At 38.9% G+C, this 15,632-nt stretch overlaps 1 protein-coding gene and 1 pseudogene across 2 annotated transcripts in view; one reads left to right on the top strand and one right to left on the bottom strand.

Annotated features, from left to right (window-relative positions):
• Nucleotides 1-3,664: 3,664 nt before the first annotated feature.
• LOC118614670 lies at nt 3,665-3,783 on the bottom strand (annotated as a pseudogene).
• A 2,584-nt stretch (nt 3,784-6,367) lies between these two features.
• SLC16A7 (solute carrier family 16 member 7) overlaps nt 6,368-15,632 on the top strand; it is an 85,149-nt gene continuing 75,884 nt past the window's right edge. Inside the window, exons 1-2 of one of the 2 annotated variants that reach the window (XM_036237118.1) lie at nt 6,368-6,533; nt 10,566-10,743. The gene's annotated coding sequence lies outside the window, so the exon portion shown is untranslated. The remainder of the gene's footprint in view (nt 6,534-10,565; nt 10,744-15,632) is intronic. The other variant, XM_016165317.2, reaches the window with a different exon arrangement.

The following is a 15,632-nucleotide window of genomic DNA, read 5'->3' as shown; positions in this document are numbered from 1 at the left end:
ATGGTCTGGTGGTTAAGATAAAACAAGGCAAATTTATTAGAGTAGTCCATAGTTACAAACGGTGATCTTCTTGCTGGTCTTGCCATTCCTGGACCCAAAGCACTCCATGGCTTCCACAACATTCATGCCTTCTTTCACCTTGGCAAATACCACATGCTTGCCATCTAATCACTCAGTCTTGGCAGTGTAGATGAAATACTGTGAACCATTTGTGTTGGGTCCAGGCATTTGCCATGGACAAGATTTAAGGTCCCATATGCTTCAAGATGAAATTCTCATCATCAAATTTTAATTCATAGATGGACTGGTTCCCCTTGCTATCATGACATGTTAAAGTCACCATCCTGGCATATAAATCTCGGAATGATTCTCTGGAATCAGGTACCTTTGTGCCCAGAATTAGCCTGAGGAAGATGGGGGGAACCCATCTTTTGTCAATGCAAGAATGTCCAAACCTATAGAAAAAATTGTATAAGTTTATTTGAGCCAAAACTGAAGACAAATGTTGGGGAGCAAGATCTCCAATGCTCCAGAGAATGACAGTTTTGCAGTTTCTTTTAGGCATTTGAAATTGAGGAGGGAACTAAGGAAGATTGCATGAAGGTAGGAAAAAGCAAGGAGGGAGTCGAATTACAGAATAGTTAATATTATGTGCTATCTTGAGGGTAGTCTGTTTTAGAAGAAGGGTTCTGAAAGGGGGCATTACAAAGGTGTGTTAAATGCACAGAAATAATGGACAGGGCTTGCTTAAGGCAAAGATAAGACTTTTGCTAAAAAAGTTATATGTTTGAGGCATAACCACTCACCGTGACTTGGTCAGTTAGGAATTTATAATTTATTACAGCACTCTTTTTTTGTCCACATTTTAAACAGCTGTGAATCATGTGCTTTTCCCCGTTTTAACAGAATAAGGCTTAAGATTCCCTAAGCTTGGACCCACAGCTGGTTTGGCTGCCCACTAGAACATAACTATCCTTCCATCTCTGAAAGGAATGGGATAGACACAGAAAAATCTCTTGAGAGCTTTTCATGGCCAGATAGAGAGCAAGGTGCACCTTGGCAAGGAAACCTTCTGGACAATAGAAGCCAGAGAGAAAATATTCTCACTAATCATATGGGGAAGCTATCAGGACATATAATAAGACATAAAGAGAGAAAACAGAGAAAAATTAAACCTATAAGTACTCATATCAAATAACCAAAAATTGCTAGCCTGAGATACTAGTTTCATAAATATTTTCTCCAGCCAATTTAAATGTAGGATAGAGAAAAAGATCCTCACCACTTGCTTCCACAGGATCCTGCAGACAGAGTGATGCTGACACGGTGAGAATCCTCACTTTCTGCCAGACTGTGTCAGATGCCCCAAGATCTCCTCATCGACAGCTACCTCATGGGGGAAGTGCAGGGTTTTAGCCAGTGAGTTTATTCTGCTCACAGCACCAACTGTATGGGAGGAACAAACTTTCCTTTACCTCCAAAGTTCTTTAGGCTGGCCTAATAATCAAATAGACATGAGATAGATTAGTAAGAAAGAATAACAAAATTATTACATGCATATGTATGAGAACTCTGCGTGCATAAGAGAGTGACATGCAGGATAGGTTCAGAGACAGAAAGGGGAAATGGGTATATAAGACATATGAGCTAGAGATGAAGTAAGGTGCCTCATGGGCTTCAAAAGGGCATTGCGGGCTGGTAATAGGAACAAATATTTAGTGAATAGAAATTTATCCTGCCCTATAGACAGGTTAAAAGATGTTATCTCTGATACTCTCTTATTATGGGCAAGAACCTTAATTCAAGTTCTTCTAGTTAAGGGAGGGTCAGAAGTTTCTTTTGAGCCCATGGCTAAAGTTGCATTTAGCTCAAATGACTCACATGCCACAGAGGCACATTTTGGGGTGACTAGTTCTAAACCCCTATACTTTCATAGAAGATATTTCCAAAGTAGCCTATATGGATGTACTTATAAATATAGAAGCAGTGGAAAGTTGACTTTCATATTCTATGAAACCAGGTCAGTACAGTTATATTCACAGGTGCTAGCCTGCCCCTGGATGGCAGGCTCATGTTTGTTTTCACTCAGGCTAAGGGGACTATATTGGGAGATTGGGTCTTTTGCCCTTTGTTAAAACGAATCTATTGTGTGTAGGTTTCACCCTCTACCTTCCACCAACACACTTGCACGTACTTTGGTCTCACAGAGTCTTTCCATGAAAAGACTGTAGTGTATCAACTTTGGGTGGTGAGAATATAAATTTTTAGCCTTAAGAACACATTATAGCATTCTCATAAACTCGATGTCTCATTTGGGTCTTTATGCCATTATGATTTATGATCTTATTAAGTAAGATCCTGTATTGTCAGAATAAGCTGGGTTATATTCTCCTGACAAATAAAGCCTGAAAACTCAGTGCCTTAACACAATAATGATTTCTTGCTCACAGAAAGTCCAGTGCAAGTCAAGTAGCCTTTCTTTATCTTTTAGTGAGTCCATTTTGTTGCTACTCCATCTGAAACATGAGGCTATCAGAGCAGGGGAAGGCAAGAATGAAGGAGGCATGATGGCTCTTAATTCTCTTGACCCAGATATGGCATGTGTCACTTTCATTCATACTCTATTAGTTAGAACTAGTCACAAGCCCCCCACCCTCAAACTGTAAGAGAATCAGGGAAAGGTAGTGTCATGCAAATCATAGATGTTATGAGCAACAACAACCTCTCTTATAAGTCTGTTTTTAGGGGCACACTATTATTTCTTTGCTCCATTTGACAAATATTATTGATTACCTTCTATCTGAAAGAATTTGTGCCGAATGCTGGAAGATTACAGAGATGAATAAAATGTCATCTCTAACCTCCAAAGACTTAAAAAATTGGATACACACACACACACACACTCAATTATAGCTATACTGTGCAGCAGAAAGAAAATGCTCCAAGAAGAGGCATATAACAGGTACTATGGGAATGAGTACTGAGGAAGATAAAATTAATTTTTATTGAAGAAATCCTTGAAATGCTACAAATGTGATGACATAGCTGCTGGCTCTTAAAAGGGAAAAAAAGCTTCGGCTAAATTGATATGGAAAAGTGGGTAGGAAATAAGAACATTCAGAAAAGTATGAGAAGATATGGCATGGCTGGAGACTGAAGAAGGGCCAGAAAACCTGGAATACTAGGCTGTGGGGTACATAGTACAAGATGTTTGAGCTTTATTCATTTATAGGTTATGTTAATATTCTAATCGACTTATTTGTGGAATACAGGTTGCTATAAGATTGAATATATTGCTATTCTTTGCTTCTCCCATTGTTAGTTTACCTCATGAATAGAAATCAAGGCAGAAATTTTACCAAAGTTCAAGTTCTGATCATATGGGTTGCTTTTTTCCCTAAATTGCATTTTTTCTTAATATTTAAACAGTTTTGAGATTGTAAGTCATAGGATACATAGATTGGGTTTATTTTCATTTAATTCTCCTTTCAGATTCATTCTTTCCTTCCTTCCTTCCTTCCTTCCTTCCTTCCTTCCTTCCTTCCTTCCTTCCTTCCTTCCTTCCTTCCTTCTCTTTCTTCTTTTTAGGCAAGGCAACCCTTTGTTGGCCTCACAGATTGTAAGGACCTTGTCAGCTTACAATCCCTTATTTTTTATTTTTTTACAGCTACAACACCTGGTCTTCCTAGGTAGTCTCCCATCCAAGTACTAACCAGGCCCGACCCTGCTTAGCTTCCAAGATCAGAGGGGATCAGGCTTATTCAGGGTGGCATAGCCATAGTCAGATTTCTTTCTAATCCAACCAAATATTTACAAAACACACCTCGTCATAGCAACAAGGCAATTTAGAAATGAATCCTCAAATACTAACACTGGAGCAGGAGGTAGATGGCATCCAGAGTTTTAACTGTTGGAAAAAGAAGACTTAGAAAGAAAACTTGATACAGTTATGATATAATGCTATGGGTAGTAATGTTTATGAGTTTGGCGATGAGTTAAATAGGCCAAGAACATGAAACTGTAAAAACTACAAGATGAAAAAAAAAGTCAAAGAGAAGAAAAAGAGAATTGGGTCAAATCAGGAAATACATGACTTTTCTTTTTCTCTTTCTTCTTTGAAAGGAAGTAAAAGTAATGAATGAATAGGAAAAAATAGCAAACATTCAAGAAGATGACCTTGAAATGTGAGTCTTAATATTGTTTCTTTTCTAATTTGCCATTCTTTTATAATGAAAATGAAGTGTTTATAGTCACTGCTAGACATTCCATCATCAAATGTCTATTCTATCTTATACAAATGTCGATTTATACATTTTAGCTTTAAAAATAATCTAAAGTCCTGCCTAGAATTTTCTGCCTTGGTTACTTAGTTTCTAAACTACCCCTCTCTTTGCAAAACTGTCTTCTAAACCTTTTGAAGTTACTAATAATAGCCACCATTCATCAATCTCATATTATCTACCATCTATTTAACATATATCATCTCATCTAGATCTTATGATAGGAATAAAAAGTTGGTATTTCTATTTTTTTAGCTGCAGAAATTAAATTTCAAGTTTTGTCCAAGCTTATAGACAAGCTATGGCAGAAGTAAGGCAATGTGAATTTAACCAAGTGACTTAATTTGTAAAACATGAATAATCTAATAAAGTTATTGTATTAATTGAAATAATTCATGTAAGTACTTAAAGAGGACCTGATAAGCACTTGGAGGAGGAAGAAACTTTCCTCTGCCCTCAAGGTTTTTTTCAGGTGATCTAATAATTAAATAGATATGAGACAGATTAACAAGAGAAAATAACCACATTTAATACATATGTATGGGAATCTTGCATACATGAGTATCTGAGACCTCACATGCACCAGAGGTTCAGAGACAGAAAGGAGGAATGAGGTATATAAAACACCCTGAGCTAGGGATGAGGTAAGGTACCTTATGGGCTTCAAAGGGTCAGTGGAGGCTGAAAAGAAGAGCAGATATTTAGTAAATAGAAGTTTATCCTTGCCCTATAGCTAAACCAAAATAGGTTATCTCTGATAATCTCTAATTATGGGCAAGGCTCCTAATTCAAGTCCTTTTAGGAAGGGAAAGTAGAGGCAGAAGTTTCTCTTGAGCCAGCTGCTAAAGTTGCTAAAGTTGCCTTTACTTCAAAATGATCTGCATACAACAGAGGCACACTTTGGGGGTGACTTGTTCTGAACCCCCATATGCTTAATAAGCGTAATTTTTTTTTTACTGTTATTACCATTTTGATTTTTTTTTTTTTTGTCTTTTGGGCTTCAAAGCTCTATTTTAGCAAACTTATCTCAGCTTTTTAATAAATGATTTAAATTCTAGAATAAATAAGGAAAGCTTCTAGGAAGTTATATTACCAAGGATAAACATAACATTTTATCTTTTTCACTTTTTAGAAACAGAAATGGGGGTACCGTCAGTTAAATTGACAGAAAAACTGCAATATAAATTCTCAAATCCAAGCCCACGTTTATTCTTCTGGACAGCTTCTTTTTCTCTAAGTAATAATACAACCTTAAAGACACTAAAGGAACTGAACCTAAATGTTCCCTTACAGGCCTTCCTCTTTCCAATTTCCCCAAGAAACATGTTCTAAATATGGGAGAAAAAAATAATAAAGGTAGAAGGAACCAAATCAATGACTGGAATTATCATTACTCCTAGCGCTATTCATCTTCAAATAAATAAATCCTACTTTGAAGAATGAAATAATTTGTAATACTCAAAATGAAAGGAGTTGTTTACAAATGACCTTCATTTCTTATCTGTTTTCAAGTTCTTGTGCTATTTTCTAAACACTTCCTCTCACGGTGTAGATTTTATTTTTTCTCTTTGAGGTATTTGGTTGGTGAGCCTAATCTCCAACAGTGCCATCCCCACTCCCCACAAAAACGTACTCAATTGAAAACACCCCATCACTTCCCCTCATAAAGAGAATCTTCTTGTCTTCCTGGACTTTCTCAGGCTCTTCTCCTTTTGCATGCTTTCCACTCCTGTAGGTTGTCCAACCCTCCTAGGGTATCTTTGTGGTACTGCACACCTGCCTCCTGGTTAAGTGCCAAAGCATTTCGGATAAAGCCTGTTAGGACTGATCTGGAGTAACTTTCTACCAGACATTTGGCTTTCTCTCTTGGTCAAAACTAAAACCTGAAGTGGAGTGACCCAAGCCATAAAGTGTCTACAGCATTGACACTTGGAGCATGCTCAGTCTTCCTTGAGTCTCTGGGCGGTGGTTTGTCCCCCATGAAGCGGATGGTGCTTGCCCCGGAGCTCCTCCACCCCTCTCTCCCCGCCTTCTCCCCTGCCCCGCCCTCCCAACGCCCGGGGCGCTCCCGGGCACCCAAAAGGGCGCTCTGCAGCCCCGCCCGCCACCTCCTCCTCCCAGCTGTGGAGGACGAGGACACGTCAGGCGACATAAATAAATAAATAATTCCATTCACCTAGTGACAGCGAGGTGAACCAGCTGCGGCCAAGGGGAAACCGAGAGCTGCAGCGCCCACCCTGTGCGGGAGAGCAGGTAAAGTACGCTCTGGGAGGCCGGGAGGAGGAGAGAGGCTCCCGCGGAGAGGAAGGCGAGTGTGGATCTGCCACCGGGCTGCTCTGGGAAATGCACGTGTGTGCAAAAATTAATGGCTCGCTTGCGACAAACACTCCAAAGAAGAGTTTGCCAGCAAGCCCTTATATAGACAAAAATACCCCGAAGCTGCCTCCGGAGGAAAGCTCGCGTCACCCTGTGCGCCGACATCCCTGCGGGGGCGCAGCCAGGCTCCTGGCGCGCGAGCATCCGAAAGAGGGCCGAGCGGTGGCAGATCCGGAGTGCTCCCCGCGCGCCCGCGTGCTTTCGGCCAAGAGGTGCCCATGTTCTGGGCTTTTGCACTGATACTCTTCCGGTGCGGTGCTGCCTCTTCTTGTCTCAGGAGTGTCTCCGGGCTCTTTCCTGCCCCGCGTGTCTCCAGTGCTTTTCTCACCAGCATCTCACTCCGGGACCGCAAGCACCCCTGGGCGGCCTGGTTGCCGCACAAAGTCGGGATGGGGAGACTGATAAAAGTGTGTGTAGGGAGCGTCTTCTCTTTTCGCAGGAGATCAGACCCCATGAGGCTGGGAGGAGGAGACGAAGTACCAGGGAGGTCTTCTTCCTTCTTTTTCAGTCTTCAGGTAGCACGGCGGGATTAGAGGCAGAGAAGGAAAGGTGTGTGCAGGCGAGGCCTCTGCGCGGGCTGAAGGGGAGCTAGACTTGACAGAGGGCCTGTGCTCCATGCTCACACTGGATTTCCTGAGCCGCTGCGCCACGCTGAGGGTGTCCGGCCAGGCCAGGTAGCGCGGGAAGCTGGCTAGGTGGCCGTAGAGCAAACTTCTTCCTCTCAGCTGATGCTGCTAGGCAGACGCTTCCTCCACCCCCTTTTCTCCCTCACTTCCGCGACTGCCTTGGCAAGGGCGATAGAGACCAAGGCCACTTTCCCGGTAGGACTGGCAAGGACATTTTGTGGTCTATGCCGGGGTTATTAAAATTGCCCGCAGACACACACACACCACATGCTAGAGAAAATGAGTGGTTTCTCTACAAGTGGCTCTGGCTCCACTTACTGCAGAAGTAACATTGAATGAGTGGGCTGGGTTGAGTGAGGATGAGCAAGTGGTAGTAGGAAAGCTAATATTCTGTGTCCTCCCTTCCTGGGTCCACTAAGAAAGAAATCAGAAGAAATAAATTGCTGACAGTGATGAGAGTGATGTGGAAAAGACTGGGCAGTAAGTAGTAAGCTAGATGTCTTTTCCTGGCACCCGGTGCTTTGTTAGCTACACCCAAACTGAGAGCTCAAGAGGGCTGCAAACCTACAACAGACACATTAACTTGAATGTGCTGTGTCATTGGAACCACAAGTACTAAGTGTGTATTTGAGGGAGTGTGGCTGAAAAATCTGAGCTGGCCGGTGGCTACAGAGAGTAGATGAGGCTTCAGCAAGGTGACTTATTTAACCCTGGTGAAGCAATCCTAGCTCCACTTTCTGCTTCTGAGCACATTGCATTTAAAACAATCTAAGTGGGTGGGCAATTGAATGATCTCAGTGAAAGGGAAATATTATTGCCTTAAGCAACTCAGTGTCATGTATAACAACTCATAAAGTCAAAACTTTTATTTTTACAAAATTCACATCAACAGATTGCAATTAGGTACTGCTTTTTTTCTTCCAGGGAGTGTTTTAATAGTGGTTAGTGGTCTGAAATTCTAACACCCTGTTTCCCAATGTCCAGTTAGCATATATTCATACAAATATTATTTATTTATATACATGCACTTACTCTTTTATAATATCTGGCTCATATTTTTTGCCTTGAGCTCTCCTAAGGGGAAGGAGGACAAAGCGACCTAAAGAGATACCCTTTATCAAATGTCGTATTTTTAGATCATGGATCCGAAATAAAAGGAAGTATCCTGCATTTGCTTTTAATTTTGTATTCATTAACCCAATATTTTTTGAGACATTCACATGGAAAAAGATAATTAACTTTAGAGTTAGAGCTAGATTTCAGGCTCAGTTCTGCACTTTTGTAAGGCTGAGTAATTATTTAACACTCATCCTCAGTTTTTCTTACCCATAAAATGAAATTTGTGGTACCTACTCTGAAGTGCTATTGTGAGAAATAAGGTTGCATGGAAAACACCTAAAATAGAGACTAGCTACTTTTAAACGCCTAAAGCCGTTCCAGACACTGCATTGTGGTTGTCAGGATAAATGAAGTTGGAATTCTGCTCTCAAAAAATTTCCATCTAGTCATCTAGATTATCTTCCTCTTACCTTATTTACCTTCAATTTCCTACTCAATGGAACAAGTATATGTTCTAAATAACTTGAAAGGGAGTTAGTAGTCTTAAGAAATGTTTGTAAGATATGCTAAAACGCAAATTTGAAGGGTATCTCGCCTTAGAAACCTGTGCATTCAGCCCCATTCCTCTGCCTATTGAGAGTGACCCTATCTAAAAAAAAAACATGGAGAATTTTCTTCTTGCTATGAGGGGCAGACATTCCTTCTCTGAAGGATATCTTTGCTAATGAATTGATATCCTCTTTTTAAGAGAAGAGATTGAGCCGCAGTATCTTCCAGTCTTTGGACAGACTAAGCTACTCCAAGAAGCCCAAGAATATTGTTTAACTATAATATTTTAGCTATAACAATGTCTTTATAATGCTCACCATGTTCCAGGCACTATGCTACCACTTTCTGTATATTATTAACTCCTTTTATCCCCTTAACAACCTTATGAGGTAGGTCTGTCAATGTCTACACTTACAGAAGAGGAATTTCAGCACAGGAAATAAAGTAACTTGCTCAAATAGCATAGCTAGTAAGTGGCTGAGTTGGGGCGAGCACTCAGACTGGCTTTAATCACTAAGTAGTTCAGCTTCGGCCTTGTATGAAGCTAAAGGAGGGTCAGGAGGGTCATGTTCTCCATTCCCAATGCAGTGTCTTGCATGCAATAGTTTAGAACTAATTATAGAAAAAAATGAAGGAAGAAAGGAAGGAGGGAAACAGAAGTGGTAGGAAGGAAGAAAAGGGAAATGAGGTAAAAATGAGCCTCCTTTCCTACCTACTGTTCTAAATATGTCAGGAAATTCCGCATGGACTCTGCCCTGGGGACAGGGCAAGTGGCCTGCATCTAGTCATTTAGTCACTTAGTGCAAGTTGGAAAAGTATTTTCTTTGACAGATTAACAAAAGGCACCTATATCCCTTAAAGATAAAAAAGAAACCTCCTCAACATGTACCAAAAAAAAAAAAAAGAGGGACATCTTATCTTCAGGGATTCAGGGTTCAAATTTCATTTAAACCAATGGTTGACTTAGTTTTATGCAACATGGGGAAATACTCCTATGGTTTTTCTGAACACCAAAGAAGATAACAAATGTAAGATGTCTTCTGCTCTACCTGATTAATGAATGGTATGCAATACCGGCTATGTTCCTTTATGCCCTCATTTCCTTCCTTCCTCACAATCTGTCCCACAGAAAATATTCATTCCAAGTTCCTTTATCTTGGAGCAATCTTTGTTCATCTGAACTGCCTGTAACTTGATCTGGACTTCTCTTAGGCCAATTATTATATTTTATCTGGAACTATAATTATCTGGGTAGGCGTTCTCTCTTCCTAAGCTATCTGGTCCTTGAGTAGAGACCATGTGTGATTTATCTGGGAACGCTTGTGGGACCCAGGTCTCTGGGGTGAGACAGGGCAGAGGGCTCTGAAGTCTGGCCTGTCTGGGTTCTGATCTCAGCTCTGCCACTTACTAGCTAGGGCAAATTGCTAAACCTATCTAAATCTTGGTTTCTTCATGCGCGAAACCCTCTAAATCTGAGTTTGAGTTTTTTAATGGGTAAAAGAGGATCATAATCAATTTCATGTGTTGACTGAGTGAGATAATGCCTGTGAATTACCACTGTGCCAAGCACATGCATAGAAAATAGACATAACCCAATACATGGTAGCTAGTGTTAGGTATTAAATATTTGGCTGTTAGGCCGTTTTAAGAACCACTGGCTTATTCTTTTTAACAGATTTTCAGGAACCTTTGAAATGCCGTTTCCCCAATAGTTGTCAAAACAGTTTATGGATTGCATAATAAAACCATTAAATGGACTCATTGTCTAAAAGGTCGTCCTGGTTTGTCTCAGGCTTTCTCAACACTGTTTGGATCAAAGTGATTAGAAAATGTGTACTGCACACTAAGTCTCAGTAAGTAAGAACGTTTTTTTTTAACTTTTAAAGAAACTTTTAGAGAAAGCTTCGTTTTCTCCATTGGTCCCTTAAAATGCTGAACCTAGGTGCCTAGTGTACTTGTAGCTTATAATCATAATATGAGAGAATAGCCTAATATAGACCATTGTTTAGAGGAAAAAATAACCTTTACCACACATATTTGGCATAGTAAACAAGAGGGGGTATGTGCATTTAAGTATAAACTGTAATAATCAAGAACACTAGAAAAAATTAACCACAAGTTAAACAAATTGAACTTGAGTATATATAATAAAACTAGTCCAGCTAAGGCTGGACTAATGAGTGCTTGGGTGCCCCATAGATGTTTAACATAATTATAAATATCAGTGTTAATATGTGATGCATATATTTTTGAAAATAATTTTTCTGTCCTAATACCAAACTGTTTTGCAAATGTTCACATTAATATTCATTGAATTTCAAAAGAGTTCATTAAACTCTTACAGAACATTCGAATGACAGCTACAAGATGCTGGTGTAAAGATATTTTTGTTAAAAGTTTTGTGCTGTTAGGATAGCCCCCACAAAAATGTCTGTGTGGTTCAATCATCTAAGCTGGTGATTAATTTTTGGTAATAAGTGGCATTAGAACAGCAATTGAAAATATTTAGTTTGAGTGGTGAATGCAAGAGAATGCAGTTGTTTAGATCAATATATTCCTGTCTAAAATGTTGGTATTTTTAGAAAGCATTTTATTTCAAGCATTGGCTGTTTCCTCACTTAATAACACAGTGAAATGTATTTTTAATCATCTATACCCCTACTTAGTTTCCAATTAGAGCTTATATGTGGAATAATTATAATTTATTAAAAGAAGCTACCCTATTAAGTAATTTACTTGAAGACTTATTTTTTGGGGAACAAGATTAGATAGGAGTAAACAGTAAAACTGAACAATAGGCTTTTGCTTGAAAAGCTTCTAAGGGATAAACTATGGTACTTACCTTACTTTAAAATCAAGTCCCCCAAATTTTGGGATGTGAAATTCTACTAATCTTTCTCAAATGTTCAAAAAGTACACTCAGTGAAAAACATATGACAGTGTTTCTCAGCAGGTGACACTTAGTATTTTTGGCAGGACACCTCTTCATTGTGTGGGGATTCCTCTTTTGCTGCAGGACTTTTGACTCCTGTTGCGGTGTCTATGGCTCCTGTCTTCCTTAGCTTCCCCTCAGTTACTGTAATCGCCTTAAATGCCCCTACATTTAAATATACCTCTTGGAAGAATGGTATTATCCGTTGTTGAAAGTCATTGCCAAATAGGATAAAATTGAGAATGTTTAAGGAAATTATCCTTGAAATCAGAGTATCTTTAAATAAGAAATTACTTTGCTCTTCCTTCAAAGGATAAAAAATAAGTAATCTCATGTGAAAATACTTTGATTTGAAAGAATTAGGTCTTTCTTGTAAGGTATCCATAAGTATTAACATTTAATAATCAGGTTATGGACCTCCTAGGCTCCAAATCTTCATTTGTTTGGGCACCTGCTGCTTCTTAGATTCCTCTTTTGGCTTCAGTGAGCTCTCTGTTCTCCTCTTACTTCTCTGACCGCTCATTTGCAGCTCCTTCAGCTCATCTTTCACCTTCCTACTCACTAACACATGTGTTCCTCAATTTCTGTTTTGAGTATTTCTTTTGTGCATATAATGTCAATTGGCAAAGCTCATTCTTAGCCTCAGTTTTTACCTCAGTGGGAATAACTCTGACGTCATTATCTTCAGCCCTGATTTTCACATAATATCTGGGCTGAGGGATCCAAACGCCTGCTGGACAGTTCCCCTATACTGTGTGGCTAGCACCACCAGTACCTCGTGATCTTTTCTGAACCCTGTCTTCCTTCTTCCTGTTGCCCCCCATTGCATTTATTGGCTTTATTATTTTATTGCATTCTGGTGTAGAAGCTTTTGAGACCCACTCTTCTTGAACTTTGTGTCTAAGGGTCAGTTGCTAAGATTAACAATTGCACATCCAAAATACTTATCTCACCAGTTTCTTTTCTGATGCTGCCACAGAATCAGACACCTTTTACATACTGCCCAGAGTCATGTTGTAGTCTCTTAGCTAGACTTCTCACCTCCAGTCTCTCACTATACCAGTTAATTTTGTATGTGCCACCAGATACTCTAACTGAAGTGCATCTCCTTTACCTATATGTAACTAACACTTTGTTGACTGCCATTACTTAGGTCTAAAGACCAATATTTTCATCCTTGTTAATCTAAGAAGCTTTTACAGGCTTATTCCCCACTGCCACCATGTTCAAGTCAGATTGAACTGTCCCCTGTGTCTCATTTATCTTCATGTCACTATACCTTTGGTCATTCTGTTCTTTCATATTAAAGTGTTCTATAACTTCCTGCTATTTCCATGTCTAACTTTAACCTCATCTTCAAGCTGAGCTTAAATACCACATTCAAACTTCTTCTGAAGCCCCTGGATATGTAGAAGCTTTTCTAAAATTTCAGTAACATTGCATTTTTAAAATCTGTCTTATTTGTTTTAAACACTTTATTATGGTTGCATTTGTAAGAAGTCTTTGGTTTCTCCATATACTACAAATTTCTAGATGTCAGCAATAATAACATTCATATTTACATATCCTTGAGCATTTTGGTGGATTACAACATTGCAAATAACTTAAAGGGCATCTTTTTCCACTTTTATGTATTGTTTTCTTCAGCATCTTTAATAAATTATCATCTATTATTTAAGTCTGACACTGGGGCAGCCTGTTTTCTTTAAGTTAGTTACAATTGTGACCCAATTCTTCTTGCTTCTACCTAGGGTCCTTACTCAGCTTTCTCGGGCCACACAAAATAAATCCATTTTGGGGTTGATTGACAGCCTGTACATATGTGGCAACAGCTCACATTTCTTCTGTTTTCTCTATTAATCTAACATATTCTGTTTATCTACCTGTTCTTTACATGACCTGATTAAGCTCTTTTGAGGGCCACTGTGTTTTGGAGGCATTCAAGTTTTGGAAAGTCTAGAAATGTACAGTATAATTCAAGGATGAAAATGAATGTTTATAAATATAAATATTTGAACTTCATTCAACTAGCCATCAATATCATTTCTTTTCAGATGAAGTCAAATGGTGAGAAATAAAGGTGTATAAAGGGATCTACCTGTGGAAGAACCCACTCTTATCTCATGGCTGAACATTTTCTTTCTGTGCCCCTCAGTGTAATGAATGAATAAATGAATAAACCAGTGAAAGGAAGGAAAAAAAGGAAGAATGCTCACTTTAAATTTTGGTTATAATTAGAAATTAGCCACACAGTAAAATGACCACCTTTGTAGAGTAATGCTATTAGAAGTAAATCAACGACCACGTCGTGTGTGTGTGTGTGTGTGTGTGTGTGTGTGTGTGCGCGCGCGCGTGTGTGTATAATAAATGAGATACTAGGGATACTAGACCAAAAAAAAGTAGCTATTAGGTAAACCTATAGAGATAAGTTTGGGTAAAAATAGTTTGCCTTTATTGAACACTTCTATATGTTAGGCATCATTTTACATGCTTATTTTTCATGTTTTAACTAATTTGATCCTCAAACCCTTATGATTCTCATTTTACAGTTTAGAGGATTAGGGCATAGAGGTTTAAGTATTTTGCCCAAAGTTATACATCTTGTCAATGGAGGGATCTGGATTTGAACCTAATAATCACAGGGTACATTTCAATATTAGTATTTTAAAATACTCACTACTGTAGTGGATATTAAAAAATTCCAGAGGAAGGAAGTTTGAGAAGTGTTAAAAAAAAAAAAAAGACTAGTCAACTATCATAAGTTTTGATTTTTTAAAACATAGAGTCCACAGAATGATAAGGATTCCTTACTATTTTAAGGAAGTATCTGGAACCAAACTAGGAAGCTTAGAGAAAATAATGACCTCATACTACTTGTGAGCCTGGGGAGACTAGAGAACCAGCAGGGACTGAAGAAATGGTAAGTTTGGAACATGATTCCTCTAGCCCTGGATCCAAGGTGGTAGGGGTGGAGTGTGCATGGTGTGGTGAAGCTCCTGTGGAAGCCCCAAGCTGTGGCTACCAGTGGGGGCATGTACAGAGTAGGGTATGGCAAATTGTCATGGATATGTATATGTCATATCTACAGTGAAGTTGAATTTTAAATAAGGTCTCTGACATTTCAAGCCAGAGAATACAATTCTTTGACAGCTATTTATTCATCCGTTGTGCTCCAGACGTTAGAGAATGGCTGGAATAAAACAGGTAAGTTCCTTTTAGTCTTGGTTCACACAAATAATGGAACATATTCTCAAAGCAAGTTAAGCAATTTGTCCTTCGGCCAACTTTTTGTAGATTTGCCATGTCATCCTTGCTCTGTAGTCTGTCTCATTCCATAGTTCTCTTTTCTGTTTTTCCCTTTTTCCTCCATCTCATTTAATAGGTTGGATCAGAGCCTTTGTAGGTAGAACTTGATGGAATTTTGACTTAGCAGTACTTAAGCTGCTTAACCAAAATCAAGCTATATAAACATATGGAGCCCCATATATTTTTATTTTTAAAAATGTAAACAAATCTATATCATGGTATTATTGTTGGAGAGCAAATAAATAATGTAGGTAACCAACAAATGGTATTCATAATCATTTTGCTTTTTTCTCTAACTCTGTTTTTGGCAGAGCCTCTTTACTCTTGAAGAATTCTCTTACACACAAGTATTTATGAGTTGTAAAATTGCTCTTCACAGGATGAGCCAATTAGGTGATTTATAAAACAACAGCAGCAGAAAATCATTGACTTTACAATAACATGGATCTTTCCAATATGTATAAAACTCTGGTTTTTGTCACTTTCAAGCACTGATATTGACGA

Source organism: Rousettus aegyptiacus, unplaced genomic scaffold, assembly GCF_014176215.1.
Source record: "Rousettus aegyptiacus isolate mRouAeg1 unplaced genomic scaffold, mRouAeg1.p scaffold_m13_p_2, whole genome shotgun sequence".
NCBI classification, from domain to species: Eukaryota; Metazoa; Chordata; class Mammalia; order Chiroptera; family Pteropodidae; genus Rousettus; species Rousettus aegyptiacus.
The sequence above is the reverse complement of the archived record's forward strand: the minus strand, read 5'-3'. Positions and strand labels throughout refer to the sequence as shown.